Here is a 14,732-nt window from a genome sequence, read left to right on the forward strand (position 1 = left end):
CTCATGTTACTTAAGATTTTGGAAGTGCTAGAACAAATCTTGGCTTAAACCAAGTTTCGGGTAAAAACTGTAACATTTCGAATTTTTCAAACCCATATTTGTTTACATTTAACCCGACCGTGAATATTTTGATCACTATTATTAATCAAAATCCAAATAATAATAAATATTTAAGTTTCTAATATACATTTTATACCCTTTAAGTTCTTAAATTTACTTATTCTATGTTTAAACTTTAAAATAATTAAAAAGTGAGCATTTTAGAAAGTTAAGGGATTAATGTTGTCAAGAACCCAAACATCCTCTAAATGGCCAGAGCGCCGCGCAGCGGACACCCCCCATGGTGGTCGCGCACATGGTGGCACCTCTGCACAGATCGTTTAACTTGATTTCGTTTCCTTAGTTCGTTTTGGTATAAAATCGTGTATTTTAAGCAATTGTGAGTGAATTAAGGACCAAGTAAACATCATATAACTAAAATATCATTCCCAATTCCTTTCCCTCTTCCCAAGATCAGATCTTTATGAATCTTTTGGTGATTCTTTCCTTAAAACCATATTTACTTGCTTAAACGAGTGACATGTCCATAAATGGTTCGTTTTTCCTATTCCTAAATAAACACATCATAATTCCCTGCTATAAACTTTAATCTAACCCTAATACACCTCCTACAGCCGTCACCTACCTCTGGTCATCCCCAAGCCCTTCGGTTTTTGCATATTCGTTGAAGATACAAGACTTGTTCGTTGACTTTGTTTGCTTTAGGACCTTTGACTCTTCGTTTCTCTTGATCCTTTCACTTTCAGGGTAAGTTGTAAACATAGGAATCATTTATATATATTCCCTAGTCAATAAACTTCAATCAATATCGGTGGTTGAAGGGTGTTGACTGGTCAATTCACTTAAAACTCGTTAAAGGTCAAAACAATCAACAAGTTTGACTTTACGTTTTCTCACACTTCTGGTCGGATTCAACGTTCGGTCCAGAAGACTTTTATTCTCGTAATGAAATTTTAAGGCTACTGACCAAAACCCGACTTCCGACTCGCTGTTCGGATTCTGGTCAGTACCAGATCGCTTAAACGTTTAATTCAACATAACTAGAGTTCTACTCATCCGTTTGGATTGATTCCAGTGGCATCAAGTTCTTTTTTTATTATAGTTTCATATCACAAAGTTTCAGGTTCTGATAAGTTATCTCGTTTGACGCGTTAGTGGACGACTCGCTTAAACCTTACTCCATTTTCTACGCATATGCAGGTTGCTTGAAGTTGAAGTATGGACACTTAGAAAGACCTTAGGGTTATATTGAAGACAAACTTGAATTTAAATGATTGTATTTATTTATTTGAATTGTATTGTTGTATTTGAATATTGTGTGCACATTTGAAATAAAATAATTAAATAGATATTGTCACATTTATATTACGATAGTATCTCCGAGCTGTGAGCAATCGGATCACGCCCCGGAATTTCCGCCTTAGGTTGGGGTATGACAGATTGGTATCAGAGCCGAAGGTTATAAGATAGGTCGTTAGAAATTGTCCTACACATATGTTAGGAACCATATACGATCTTATCTGAACTGCCTTATGTGCTATTTAATAAATTGTTACAGCTTGCTTAGATTAATTATTTTACTGCATTTATCTTATTTATGTATTGCACGCACACACGAATTCCGAGGTTACACCTCACTTTCAAAATATTTTTAAATCTTCTTAATTTTAGTAGATTATCTTTTATTGTGGGAAATTCCTTAAAAATTTCCGTGTTTTGTTTTGCTATTTCACCTTGAAGCATGGAGGTATGATAAATGTATAACCATAATTTTAAGTGGTACCCGTAATCGGCTAAACGGTTGCGTGGTAAACATAACCGGCTAAACGGTTATACTTCCAAATTGTGTTTTTAAATTATTTTAAATGTTTAGTTGGGTGAAAAATCCATGGAAATCCATGGGTACTCCAACTATCCATTTATTAAAACCGTTTTCAATTTGATTTTTGGTTGGAACGTATCGTCCGGGTGGTTCCCGAGATACACCAACTACTTATATTTGATTCGTTGATTCGATATTTAGTTGGGTAGGTTAAATGCCATGTAACGCTTATGGTCTGAACAACTCCATTGATTCAATAATTCGTTAATTAGTTGGGTCAGTTAAATGCCATGTACACACTCATGGGCTGAACAACTCAATTGTTTATTACACGTTATTTGAATTGGGCCATCAAAATGCCATGGAACGCTCATGGGAGGCCAATTCACAAAGTTTATGTTGTTTTATTTAGTTGGACCATTCAAATTGCCATGGAAAGCTTATGGGAGGCCAACTCATTGAGCTTATTTTGTTATTTAAATTGGGTTCTTGAGCTACCATGGGAGGCCCATGGAAAGCCCAATCCAATAACATTTTACCTTTGAATTTTTGTAAACATTATTTATTAAATTAAATATCTCAAGAAAATTATTCACATTGTTTTAAATCCCGACTCGTCCTCGAGTCATCAGCCGCACAATTTTATTTAGGTACACTTCTCTATTATCTCGCATCAACTTATTCACACAACTTACCCATCATCTCATAAGATTTCATTTTTGGTCCTCGTAAAGTGTCTTCCCTAGGAAATCATCGTAACCAACGCCGTTCACCTGCTTCTCGTGATTGTTGTTCGGCTACTAGAATCGACAAAGAGTTTGCTGCTGTATTCCGTTAACCAAACGACCGCCAATCTCGACAAAACTAAAATACACCGAACAAGAAATCTTATACTAACTCATATCCGTTAAAATATTAATTAAATTATATTTTCTTATTTATATTCATATCCTCAAACTATAAATTTCTAAGTACATTTAAATCCTTATCCTCAACTTTAAACTATAAACATTTTATTATCTCTTGTTTTCCTCAATATCATGATAGTTTTCACAATTATTTTTCACTTTATAAATCTTTATTATTAAAATTCGATTATTGTAAATTTTATTATTATTAAACTGAATTATGTATTCTCTAAATTTAATTTCCATTTTTAAATTAAAAATTTTCCATTAATTAATTTAACTTTTATTATTAAATTAACTTTTTAATTAAACCTTCATCGTAAATATTTCAACTCCCTACTTTTATTTTTTTTGAAAATTTTGAACGTATTAAATGATAAATTCGTAGTTGTTAGAATAGTCATGGTGGTTCATGCATTTCTAGCCTCACATTTATCTTAATTTATTATATGCTTCCCTTTAATTTAGAATTTATTATTTACTCAAATTTCAATTATTGATAATTCAAATTACTTACTTCCTAATATTTATAACGATTTTTGAAAAAGTAAAAATCCACGAATTCTCAATTTAATTACCTACTTTATATTTTATTTAATTTTAAAGATTTAATTGGAATAGGATTATCTCGGTGGTTCGGAAATATCCATTTAACAATTTAATCTATTAACGGTGTACATTTTCGCATTATCATTAATATTTAAATTATTAACTATTATAATATTTTAAGAATATCTTAATCGAATTAATCTCATCTCAAAATCACAAACTTGAAAAGCTATAACTTTATATAACTTCTCTTTAAATCTCATAAGTTCTCAACTAACTAAACTCGACTCACCAAATAAATTTATACTCTCGATCTTAAGAATTTTGTTTTTAATGAATACGCTCTCTAAGGATTTCACATGTTATTAACTATCTTAAGAATTGTTATGAATTAAACTTTTGCGCATATCATCTCATGAATCAAGTTCCTTATTTATCACGGTTAACTTCATACTCTACTCTTAGCTTATTTTTTATCATCATAATTCATATCAAATGTCTGCTTCAAGAAATCCATTTCCATCTCCAAAATTTGTAACTTTTCTAATCAAAAGATATAATAGAAATCACATGGTTTTATTAATCAAATTCGAACATTAAATAAGTATCTCTTGAATTTATATTAAAATTATCAAAACAATTGTTTCTCTTAAAATTTTTATTTTAAATGTTTTATAACCCACATGATGAAACGAGTTATGCGAACCATCCGACGACAAGAATAATTATGGCCGCGAACGTAATTATTCAAGTCCTCGCATGGAAATCATAATACGTACAATTGTGTGTCATGATTTAGAACTGAAAGTAATTTGAGTAACGGTACGAACGATGAGATGATAAGGACACGGTGGATACGCCACTGGTACATCTTATATATAAGTGCCCTTATCAGATTGTCATTTGAAGCATTGCTTCAGTTATTGGAAGTTCTATGTTATGATATTTTTATTAAAAGTTAATTATTATCAAAAACGATAATGTTTGGGTTTTCCTTAATTTCGGGACGAAATTCCTTAAAGTAGGGGAGATTGTAACATTTCGGATTTTTCAAACACATATTTGTTTATGTTTAACCCGACTGGGAATATGTTGGATCATTATTATTAATCAAAAACCAAATAATTATAAATATTTAAGTTTCTAATATACATTTTTTACCCTTTAAGTTCTTAAATTTACTTATTCTATGTTTAAACTTTAAAATAATTAAAAAGTGAGCATTTCAGAAAGTTAAGGGACTAATGTTGTCAAGAACCCAAACATCCTCTCCATGGCCGGAGCGCTGCACGGCGGCCACCCCCCATGGTGCTCGCGTAGCGCGGTGGCACCTCTGCACAGAGCGTTTAACTTGATTTCGTTTCCTTAGTTCGTTTTGGTATAAAATCGTGTATTTTAAGCAATTGTGAGTGAATTAAGGACCAAGTAAACATCATACAACTAAAATATCATTCCCAATTCGTTTCCCTCTACCCAAGATCAGATCTTTATGAATCTGTCGGTGATTCTTTCCTTAAAACCATATTTACTTGCTTAAACGAGTGACATGTCCATAAATGGTTCGTTTTTCCTATTCCTATATAAACACATCATAATTCCCTGATTTAAACTTTAATATAACCCTAATACACCTCCTCCAGCCGACACCTACCTCTGGTCATCCCCACACCCTTCGGTTTTTGCATATTCGTTAAAGATACAAGACTTGTTTGGATCTCTTGATCCTTTCACTTTCCAGGTAAGTTGTAAACATAGGAATCGTTCATATATATTCCCTAGTCAATAAACTTCAATCAATTTCGCTGGTTGAAGGGTGTTGACTGATCAATTCACTTAAAACCCGTTAAATGGCAAAACAGTCAACAAGTTTGACTTTACGTTTTCTCACACTTCTGGTCGGATTCAATGTTCGGTCCAGAAGACTTTTATTCTCCTAAAGAAATTTTAAGGCTACTGACCAATACCCGACCTCCGAATCACTGTTCGGATTCTGGTCAGTACCAGCTCGCTTAAACGTTTAATTCAACATAACTAGAGTTCTAATCATCCGTTTGGATTGATTCCAGTGGCATTAGGTTCGTTTTTGTTTATAGTATCATATCACAAATTTTCATGTTCTGATTAGTCATTTCGTTTGACGCGTTAGTGGACGACTCGTTTAAACCTTACTCGTTTATTCATAGTTATATTCACTTGCCTTTGATCTAAGGTGAGTTTTATCATTCCCCCATTTTACTCAGTTTTCTAAAATATTTTGTGGGACATATGCATATATCATACTATATATATACATATCTATACATATATATAAAAAATAGTAAAATGTAATTGTGTGTGATTAATCAAATCTACTTGCTATGTGCTTATTTGTCTTTGTATGCAATCGTTTGACATATCCCCTTGGAGAGGGTTCACATATTGACCACCACCGGATTCGCTTGGCAACGGTCTTACTCTATTTATTTGCTCATAGTTGATTTACCGGCGCCCGATTCGCTTGGCAATGGTTTAGTCGACAACTTATTTGTGTATGGTTTGATTTCATTACCGCATTTATTATGTTTTGCTTATTTATTATATTAACATTATTTTTTGTGTCAAAAATTGGTGATAAACTCACTCAACATGTTTGTTGACGAAACTCCATTTTCTACGCATATGCAGGTTACTTGAAGTTGAAGTATGGACACTTAGAAAGACCTTAGGGTTATATTGAAGACAAACTTGAATTTAAATGATTGTATATATTTATTGGAATATTGGCCTCGTATAATCCCAACTATGACCCATTGGCAAATATAAGGACCAACTATCGAAATGGCAAAATATAATCCCAACTACGCATGTGGGTGAAAAATTAACGAGAAGTTAACCTTCCGTTAGTTTTGTGTGACGTGGCTGCTGACGTGTCTCTTAACTAGCTGACTGGGAGGATTAGTTGTCATTAACCAGCTGAATGGGATGATGAGTTGTCATTAATTAAAAATAATAATAATAATAATTGCAATAACAATCGTTCAAATCAATCCAACAAAATCATAAACATCAATTACGAAATTTGGTAAAACAAGAACAATATCATCATCATCATCATCATCATCATCAACTCAACCAAAGTCTAGCATATTAAACAAACCCAAATCGAAAGTTATTGAACACCAATATATTATGAACTACACAAGAACTGAAGCTGAAACCCAAGAAACCACCCGTTCCATTTCACAAAATTGGTTCCGGGTCGGTCAAGCTAAAAACACAGATTTCTCATTAAGCAGATCAAGAAATTTGAAATACCCAGAACCCTAAGCGATCCAACACCACCGCACCATCACTAGGGCTGTGTAAGACCCGCCATCTCCGCCGCCGCCATCGCCGGATCTACAACTTGCAGTCGATCAGGGGTTACTAAGACCACCAATAGGGTGCCAATATCCGACAACCACTTGAAAGGTGGATAGAGACGCGTTCTCCGGTTGGTGGTTATCATCCTCCTATCTTGTCGGAGAAATTGAACGGAATTAAATGCCGGTTACCTGCAACTTAATTTTTGAACATGGTTGCTTCTAACGGCGTAACCGGGTTTAAATTTGGGGTTTTTTAATTTAGGGTTTTGGGTGAAAATGGATAATGGAATTGGGTTCCATAATTCTATTTGTGGGTGTGGGTTGTTGTTAAGGTTTGCATATGAGATTGGTGTTGATTTGTTATTTGAATTTGAAGTGGGTTCATGAAATGAGAATCAAGATTATATCTTTAGTTTAGAAGTGAAGGAACATTGGGAGTTTGTTTCATCCTTAGATTTAGGGTTCCCTCCATCAATTGCTCCGTCATCATCCCAGTCAGCTGGTTAAGAGACACGTCAGCGGCCACGTTACACAAAACTAACGGAAGGTTAACATCCTGCTAATTTTCCACCCACATGCGTAGTTGGGATTATATTTTGTCATTTCGATAGTTGGTCCTTGTATTTGCCAATGGGCCATAGTTGGGATTATATGAGGCCAATATTCTATATTTATTTGAATTGTATTGTTGTATTTGAATATTGTGTGCACATTTGAAATAAAATAATTAAATAAATATTGTCACATTTATATTATGATAGTATCTCCGAGCTGTGAGCAATCGGATCACGCCCCGACATTTTCGCTTAGGTTGCGGTGTGACAAAAACCGAGGAAAAGTCGAACTACTCGTCTTAACGAGCTAGTCACTGTTCAAAGACTAAAAATCTTTCCAAACCTTTTTAAATCATGTTGCACTTTATATTTTTTATATTTCTAATATTAAGGTGTGTAAGAACCAAACTTGGTTTATGCCGAGATTGGGCCGACTTACACTCGCTTAAACCTGAGTTTGGGACTTTAATTGATAAAAATCCTCAAACTTGTTTGAGCTACTAATTTTATTGAATTTATTCATATATTTAAAATGTTTGGTAAGTTGGATGTGGATTTGCTACTTTATCAAGTCCCGAACCGACTAAACAGAACAAATCTTAAAAGTCGGATCTTTATGCTTACATTAGCGGGATCGTGCACACTAGCAGTAAACCAACTCCCTATGTAAGACTTAACAAAGGTTGGTAAAAATAAACATCAAAGACCCAGTTTCATGTAAAATCTATTTTATGTTATACTTAATTTATTTAACCGTATTTTGTAAAATATAACTTAAACTCCCGAAAACCCAAGCCTTGTCTTTATGCACTTTTATGTCATTTATATTCCATCTTCAAGACTCAATATTAACTCAAGATCTTTCAATATATGACATGCACGTTAAACCGTCGACTCACTTTCTTGAAGATTATTATTATTATTATTATTATTATTATTATTATTATTATTATTATTATTATTATTATTATTCTAAGTTTTCTTTATCGACATCACTATTTTTCAAGTGAGTAATTTCATCTCCGTTTTCGCTTTTGTACTTTGAGGGTAGCTAGCATACTTACTCAAACAAAATGATATAAGGATCCTCAAACCGCAAACTCTAGTTTATGTGTTACTTAGAATAATTACTCGGTTGTGTGTTATATGCATCATATGATTAATTGCTAAATGCTTATTGCTTTTGTTGATTGGCCTTATCCTCATCCTCAATAAGTATGATCATACGCTCCTCATTGTAATTTGGTAAATTTTTACCTATTAGAAAGGAGCCTCATTCACTTATGATTCATATATCACAATTGTTGTTATTATTTACGGTTTCGCATAAGAGTTGTGGAGTTTGCCTCATATTATATACACACAAAAATTATGGAATTGCTCACCAACATTCGTGTTGACAAAATATATTTTATGCAACGTTACAGGTTTGATTATTAGTTGATTGAAGATTGAAGACGCTATTTTCAAATTGGATCGTTTGGATTATTAGTAAAATGAACTATTTATTTTTTCTTGTATTTTGTTGTATTTATATGAACAAATTGTGCTGAGTTTTAAGTTAAATGAAATGAATTTATTGTTTAAATATTGACACTTTAATAGTGTTGTGTGCATTGAACACGTCGGGCCCCGACATGTTCCGCCGCTTTTGGTCGGGGTGTGACATAGATGACTTTTGTTGAAACATACTGTTTATAACAGATGTAATGCTGAATTTCTACCTTCAAGCAGTGTTGTAGAAATCGGTAGTTGCTAGTCGACTGGTGGAGTAAGCACTAGCGATTAATCTGTGATTATTTGGCTCCTATTGGGATTTTTACAATCATGCCTCCAAGTAATGTGATTTTGATTAAAACATTTTATATTAATACATTCTATAAAATGGTTTTGTAGAACTCTGGAAACTGTAATATGATTAAACCTCACTTTGTATTCCCTAATCACATTTACGTGAATGTTACAAATGAGTTAAAAAACAAAGAAGGATTTAAGAAAAATAAAAACCTAACTTTTGGATTGTTTTGCGTAATTTGAGGTGATTGTAGATTAATTTTTGTTGTTTAACATACTCCTAAAAATTTAGCTAATATCATCCAAATTATTCTTACTAGGAATATTGTCTAATTGCGTAGGGGTGTGTTTATGAAGCTTATTTGATTAGACAATAGGGTGTGGATCGTGTGGTGGTGCAGTTGAACACATGACATGGTGGTTTCCTCGACCAAATATAGCGTGCATGGATGGTGTGGAGTTGAGCCGCGGATTTGGGGCGCTTAATTTTGGCAATCGTATGTATTCGTTAACTTAAAAAAAATCAAATTGCAATTGTTGTTTATTTCTTTTATTAACATATTCGGATAAATTTCATTAAAGGCCAAGTTGGTTTCACCAAGATCTCAAAGATCAATTTCAACAATTGGTGAGGGCGAACACATAATCTGATGATAGAGACCAGTTCTCCTTTACAGAGATGCTTCTTCACCGTTTTTTTAATCACAATGTGACCCGCAACTAGAGGTGTACAAAAAAACCGGTTTCACCCAAACCGACCCAAACCACCAGTTTCAGGACCGGTTTCCCTTAAGATCTATTAAACCGGTTTTAAAATCGAATGAATGCGATTTTGACATGTTTTTGTAAGACAAATGGGGCCATTTTGAATGAACTCTCAATATCTATAAGGGCTTTTGAGATCCAAGATAAAGCCCATTACAGGTCATCCGTGATACAGGTGGGCAAACTGGGTTTTTAAGGAACTGTTTCGCGTTTGGTCACAAAAGTCAAAAATCGGGTCGGGTAGGGATGTTCACGAGCCGAGCCGAACTAAGCAAAGGCCTGCTCGTTGCTTGGCTCGTTTACAACCGAACGAACCGAACGGCTGAAATTTGAACCGAGCGAAAAACGAACCTAGCCAAAACGAACCGAGCATTTTTCGATCGAACATCGAGCGATTTCGAGCATTTTTTATTTCTTTTCACTTTAAAATTTTTAATAAGAAAACAAGTTTGAAGGCTGTAAATATATTTTCAAAACAAATTAGTAGTTTTTAGACAAGCGTATAATAGGTTGTAAATTTTTAGAAGAAAGAAGTTTGAAGTGAGATATAATGAACATGTAAACAAACTTTTAGTATTTTGAAAACTTGAATCGAACTAATAAAACTATAAAATTGACTGAATAGGAACAATTTAAAAGGGTTTAAAAATTACATACTTATATTTTATGTGTGTTGTCTATATATTTATATATTTTTTCATATATAATTATATATAAAATAAATTAAAAATATTCGAGCTGAACCGAACCGAACCAAGCAGACCTTTGCTCGTTGCTTGGCTCGTTTACAAACTGAACCGAGCAGAGCGGATCGTTTACAATCGAGCAAAAAAACGAGGAAGCGTTTTCCGAACAAATTCCGAGCGAGCGGTGAGCGAGTTTGAGTGTCGAGCAGTTTGAATAGCCCTAAATTGAAATTGTGGACACTGACGAGTAACGAACCCAACAACCACCCAAGTGCACTCGGGCCCATTTTGATACCAAAAATCTGACTTAGTTTAAGCCCAAGTTCAAACGAATAGCCATTTCGAAGTTAATAAAAGCAAGTAAATCAAACTTTGGCGATTCCGAGATTTTTTGTTCACGAATTCCGGTTACCTAATTTAATAAAATAACAAGACCCTTATTCCGTGTTCGAATTTGGTATGATTTTCTTTTCTCTTTTCTTTTTAATAAAAAAAACAAAATTGAAAAAGCAAAGAATCGTTCAATTTGCATATCTTCTTCTTCTTGACGTGTATTTATCAATAATAATTAGTAATTCATATAAAAGTTTCTCTAAGGTTTTTAAAATATTACTTTTAATAATTAAGGAATGGATCTTGATATTTATGGTAACAAAATCCGGTTACCAAAATCTCAAAAGAACGCAAAAATTAAATTCGCTATAAATAATCATTCAATTCAATAGTAACATCAATTAACAAATATTGAAAGAAAAAAAAATATCAGAAAACAAGAATGGGAGACGGCAATCAAAACTTCATTATGAGAAGGCTTCGAAGTTTAGTTTCAATGTTACGTTTCACTAGCTGCAAATCCACCCGCGCACTTATACCACCGAATGATCATTGCCACGTCTGCTCCGTCCCGTTCTCTAGTCAGGCCTACCGTCATGTTCACAGATGCGGTTTAAGCCAGGTTTGTTAGCTTATTATTATTTGATTTATCATTTATGTTTAAATCAAGATGCGCTTATAATATAAAATTATTTTGACTTCTTTGATGCAGTGTGGGAATGGGTGGCACTTAACATGCCCCTATTGTTGTACAAGGCTATACAAGGAAACAAAAATCAAGTGCAAGAACAAAAGTTTTGCACGAGTCAAGCACGACAAAAAAGCCGTCGCATCTGTTCACACCAAATGTTTTTGTCCCACGTGCACCTTTGCTAATTATCCCAACAAGCTATACGATCATCGTGAAATTACTTCATTCACCTACGGGTGTCCCTTCTATGCCCATGTGGAGAAAGGCGAGAAGCGTGTGTTTCTTCAAGAAAAGAATGAAGGTGTGATCTTCGCACTTGACCATCGTGTGTTTCAAGAAACCGGAAGAGTTTTAAGTGTCGATTGCATTGGACCACCAGCGCTAGGCAAAGCTCAAGCTTTTAAGTATAAACTTACCGTCAGAAGCAATGAGAGTTCCTGGATGAAGTCTATGCCCAAGGTCTATAGAAAATGGGATGAGCATATATCTACAAAAGGTTGTCAATACGTTCATTCCAACATTGATCAACTCCGTGTTAAGGTACTCATAGACAAGATGTAGAGGCTTCATAATGTGTCAGTTATTACTTTATCATCATCGTCGTCGTCTAGTATTGAGTTATCAACTTATCATCCATAAGTTTCTTAGCTATTCTAGTTTCAAATGTTGGTAGGATTGCTTTAGAAGCAATATTTCTTTTCAAATGCTAAAAATTGTGAGTTCTATACAATATTTCCATTTACCTTTTCCGAACCATCAATTCATACCAATTATTTTTTTTGAACGACCAACAATATAGCTTTCTTGTTCTTTCTTTGATGTTCCTCATTTGTACGTACTTTGGTGTTTCTAGCATCTTGCTAGTTATATATATATATATATATATATAGAAAGGTTCAAATAAAAATAAGAAATTTCCTAAAAATGGTAAAACCAATAGATTTTTGACATGTGGCATTACAAATTATGGTTAAAGAACAATTTTAAGAAACTATGTCGGTTATAATGGTGAAAGAGTAATTCTAGGAAACTATGTCGGTTTTTTTTTATTTTATATCTCAACCATTGATTAATATGATCCAATGACTATGATTTATTCCTAGCCTTCCTAGGAAACTACTTATTTTTAGTATAACTCTCCCCTATATATATATATATATCGGAAAAATATATAATGTCATTGGATCATGTTAATCAATGGTTGAGATTTAAAATTACCAAAAACCGACATAGTTTCCTAGAATTACTCTTTCACCTTTATAACCGACGTAGTTTTCTAGAATTATTCTTTCACCATAGGTTATAATGTCACATGTCAAAAATCTATTGGTTCTCACCATTCTTAGAAAACTCCTTATTCTTATTTGAACCCTTTTATATATATATATATATATATATATATATATATATATAACTAGCAAGATACTAGAAACACCAAAGTACAAATGAGGAACATCAAAGAAAGAACAAGAAAACAACCAACACCCACACCAAGTCCACCCAAAAAACAATTACACCTCGAACCAACACCACTCATCCTAAGTAAGCCTGTGTCTTTCCCCCCTATTGTTTACCAAAGAAAACAAAACACTTTTATTTCCTCCACCAAATTTGAGAGAAGAATCGACCTCCCATCATGCACCAAGTCATTTCTCCTTTTACATAAACCCTAAGCCCTATCAAACAAACTGCTTGGAAAATAATTGCTTTATCTTTAGAGAACTTTGAAACCATATGGAGCTCCAACAAATCTCGAAAGCTAAATAAGAAGAAAGCGGGCATTTTACACCATTGCGAAATCACACACCATAAAGATTGTGCAAGGTCGCAAGACACAAGCACATGTTTTGCCGACTCTTCAACCTCCCTACAAATCAGACAAAGTAACGAGCCAACCAGAATATTTCTTTTTGCTAAAGCATCAAAAGTGGGGAGCCGACCCAAAACCGCTCGTCATGCCATAAAATTCACCTTCTTTGGCTCCAATTTGTTCTGATTAAATAGAAAATCTGGAGGATTAAAACCACTCTAACACAACCTCTCTTTCACACTTTCTAATCGAGAACATTCCAGAAGGGACACAACTCCACTCTACTTTATCATCTCCCAAACTAAGAGACACTCATTGGCAAACTTGTAGAAGAGCTTTTAATTCCTCAATTTCTTCCAAACCAAACGACTCCCTAGACCAATCCCAACGGCCACATATCCACCCATTGAGCATAAATAACCGATCAGCCACCAAACACCCCTTAAATTTTTCAAGTGAAAAAAGTTTTGGAAACCGCACCCCCAACGACTCTACCCAAATATCTAACCAAAACCAAGTTTTTTTTTTTCACTCCTCACTATATGTTGGAATGTCCCACCTAAATTAAAATCGACCTCATAAGTTTGGAATCAATCTTAACAATTTGGCACCACGGCCCAGGGCATGACAGCTTAGAGTTATGATGAAATGCGCAAAGAATTTTCCACCACAAACTCCTTCTTTCATTTTTGAACCGCCACCACCATTTAGCCAAGAGAGACAAATTAGATTCCCCTAACCGCCCAAGTCCAACACCACCAACCAGGGTTGGGGCCTGAACCTTTTCCCACGCCACCCATTTCACCTTAGCCTTCTCTTCCGAACCAACCAAAAAAAAAAAATTCTCCTCAATCGTTCAATTTTTTCTACAACCCTTCAAGAGCCTTAAACAACGAAAAATAATTAGTAATGCATTTAGTACCGACGTTACAACGGTGATACGACCACCGACCGAAAGTTGTTTTGCTTTCCAAAGTGATAAACGCTTCCGAAATATACAGTTTTCCATAACTCTATTTTTTTTCTGAATGGCAATAATAATAATAAATATATAAAAAATAAAATGTATCCAGCAAGTAAGAAAGAAGACATGACGAGATAAAGTTATAAAGGGACATGGAAAATCGACCTTAAAATACAACTAAAAAAACTAGAAAAAAAAATGAAAACTAACCAGATGACAGGAAACAAAAAAGAAGGTCGAAAGTGAGCGAGACGATAACAAGCTCCCGTGAACCGATTCGAAAATGGTTGCACTAAACAACAAATGTAAAGTGACCTATATGCAATCCCAACTTCAAATTCCGGCATGAATTGTTGATGGTTGTAGCTAACCCCTATAGAACATCGGTTAAAAGAATACTATTTTTCTGTTTCAATTGTTACCTTTATCTTTAAATATACAAGGAAGGATTC

This window comes from Bidens hawaiensis, unplaced genomic scaffold (assembly GCF_021521415.1).
Source record: "Bidens hawaiensis isolate Kalapana, Puna unplaced genomic scaffold, B.hawaiensis_p1.1 tig00010383_1, whole genome shotgun sequence".
NCBI lineage: Eukaryota > Viridiplantae > Streptophyta > Magnoliopsida > Asterales > Asteraceae > Bidens > Bidens hawaiensis.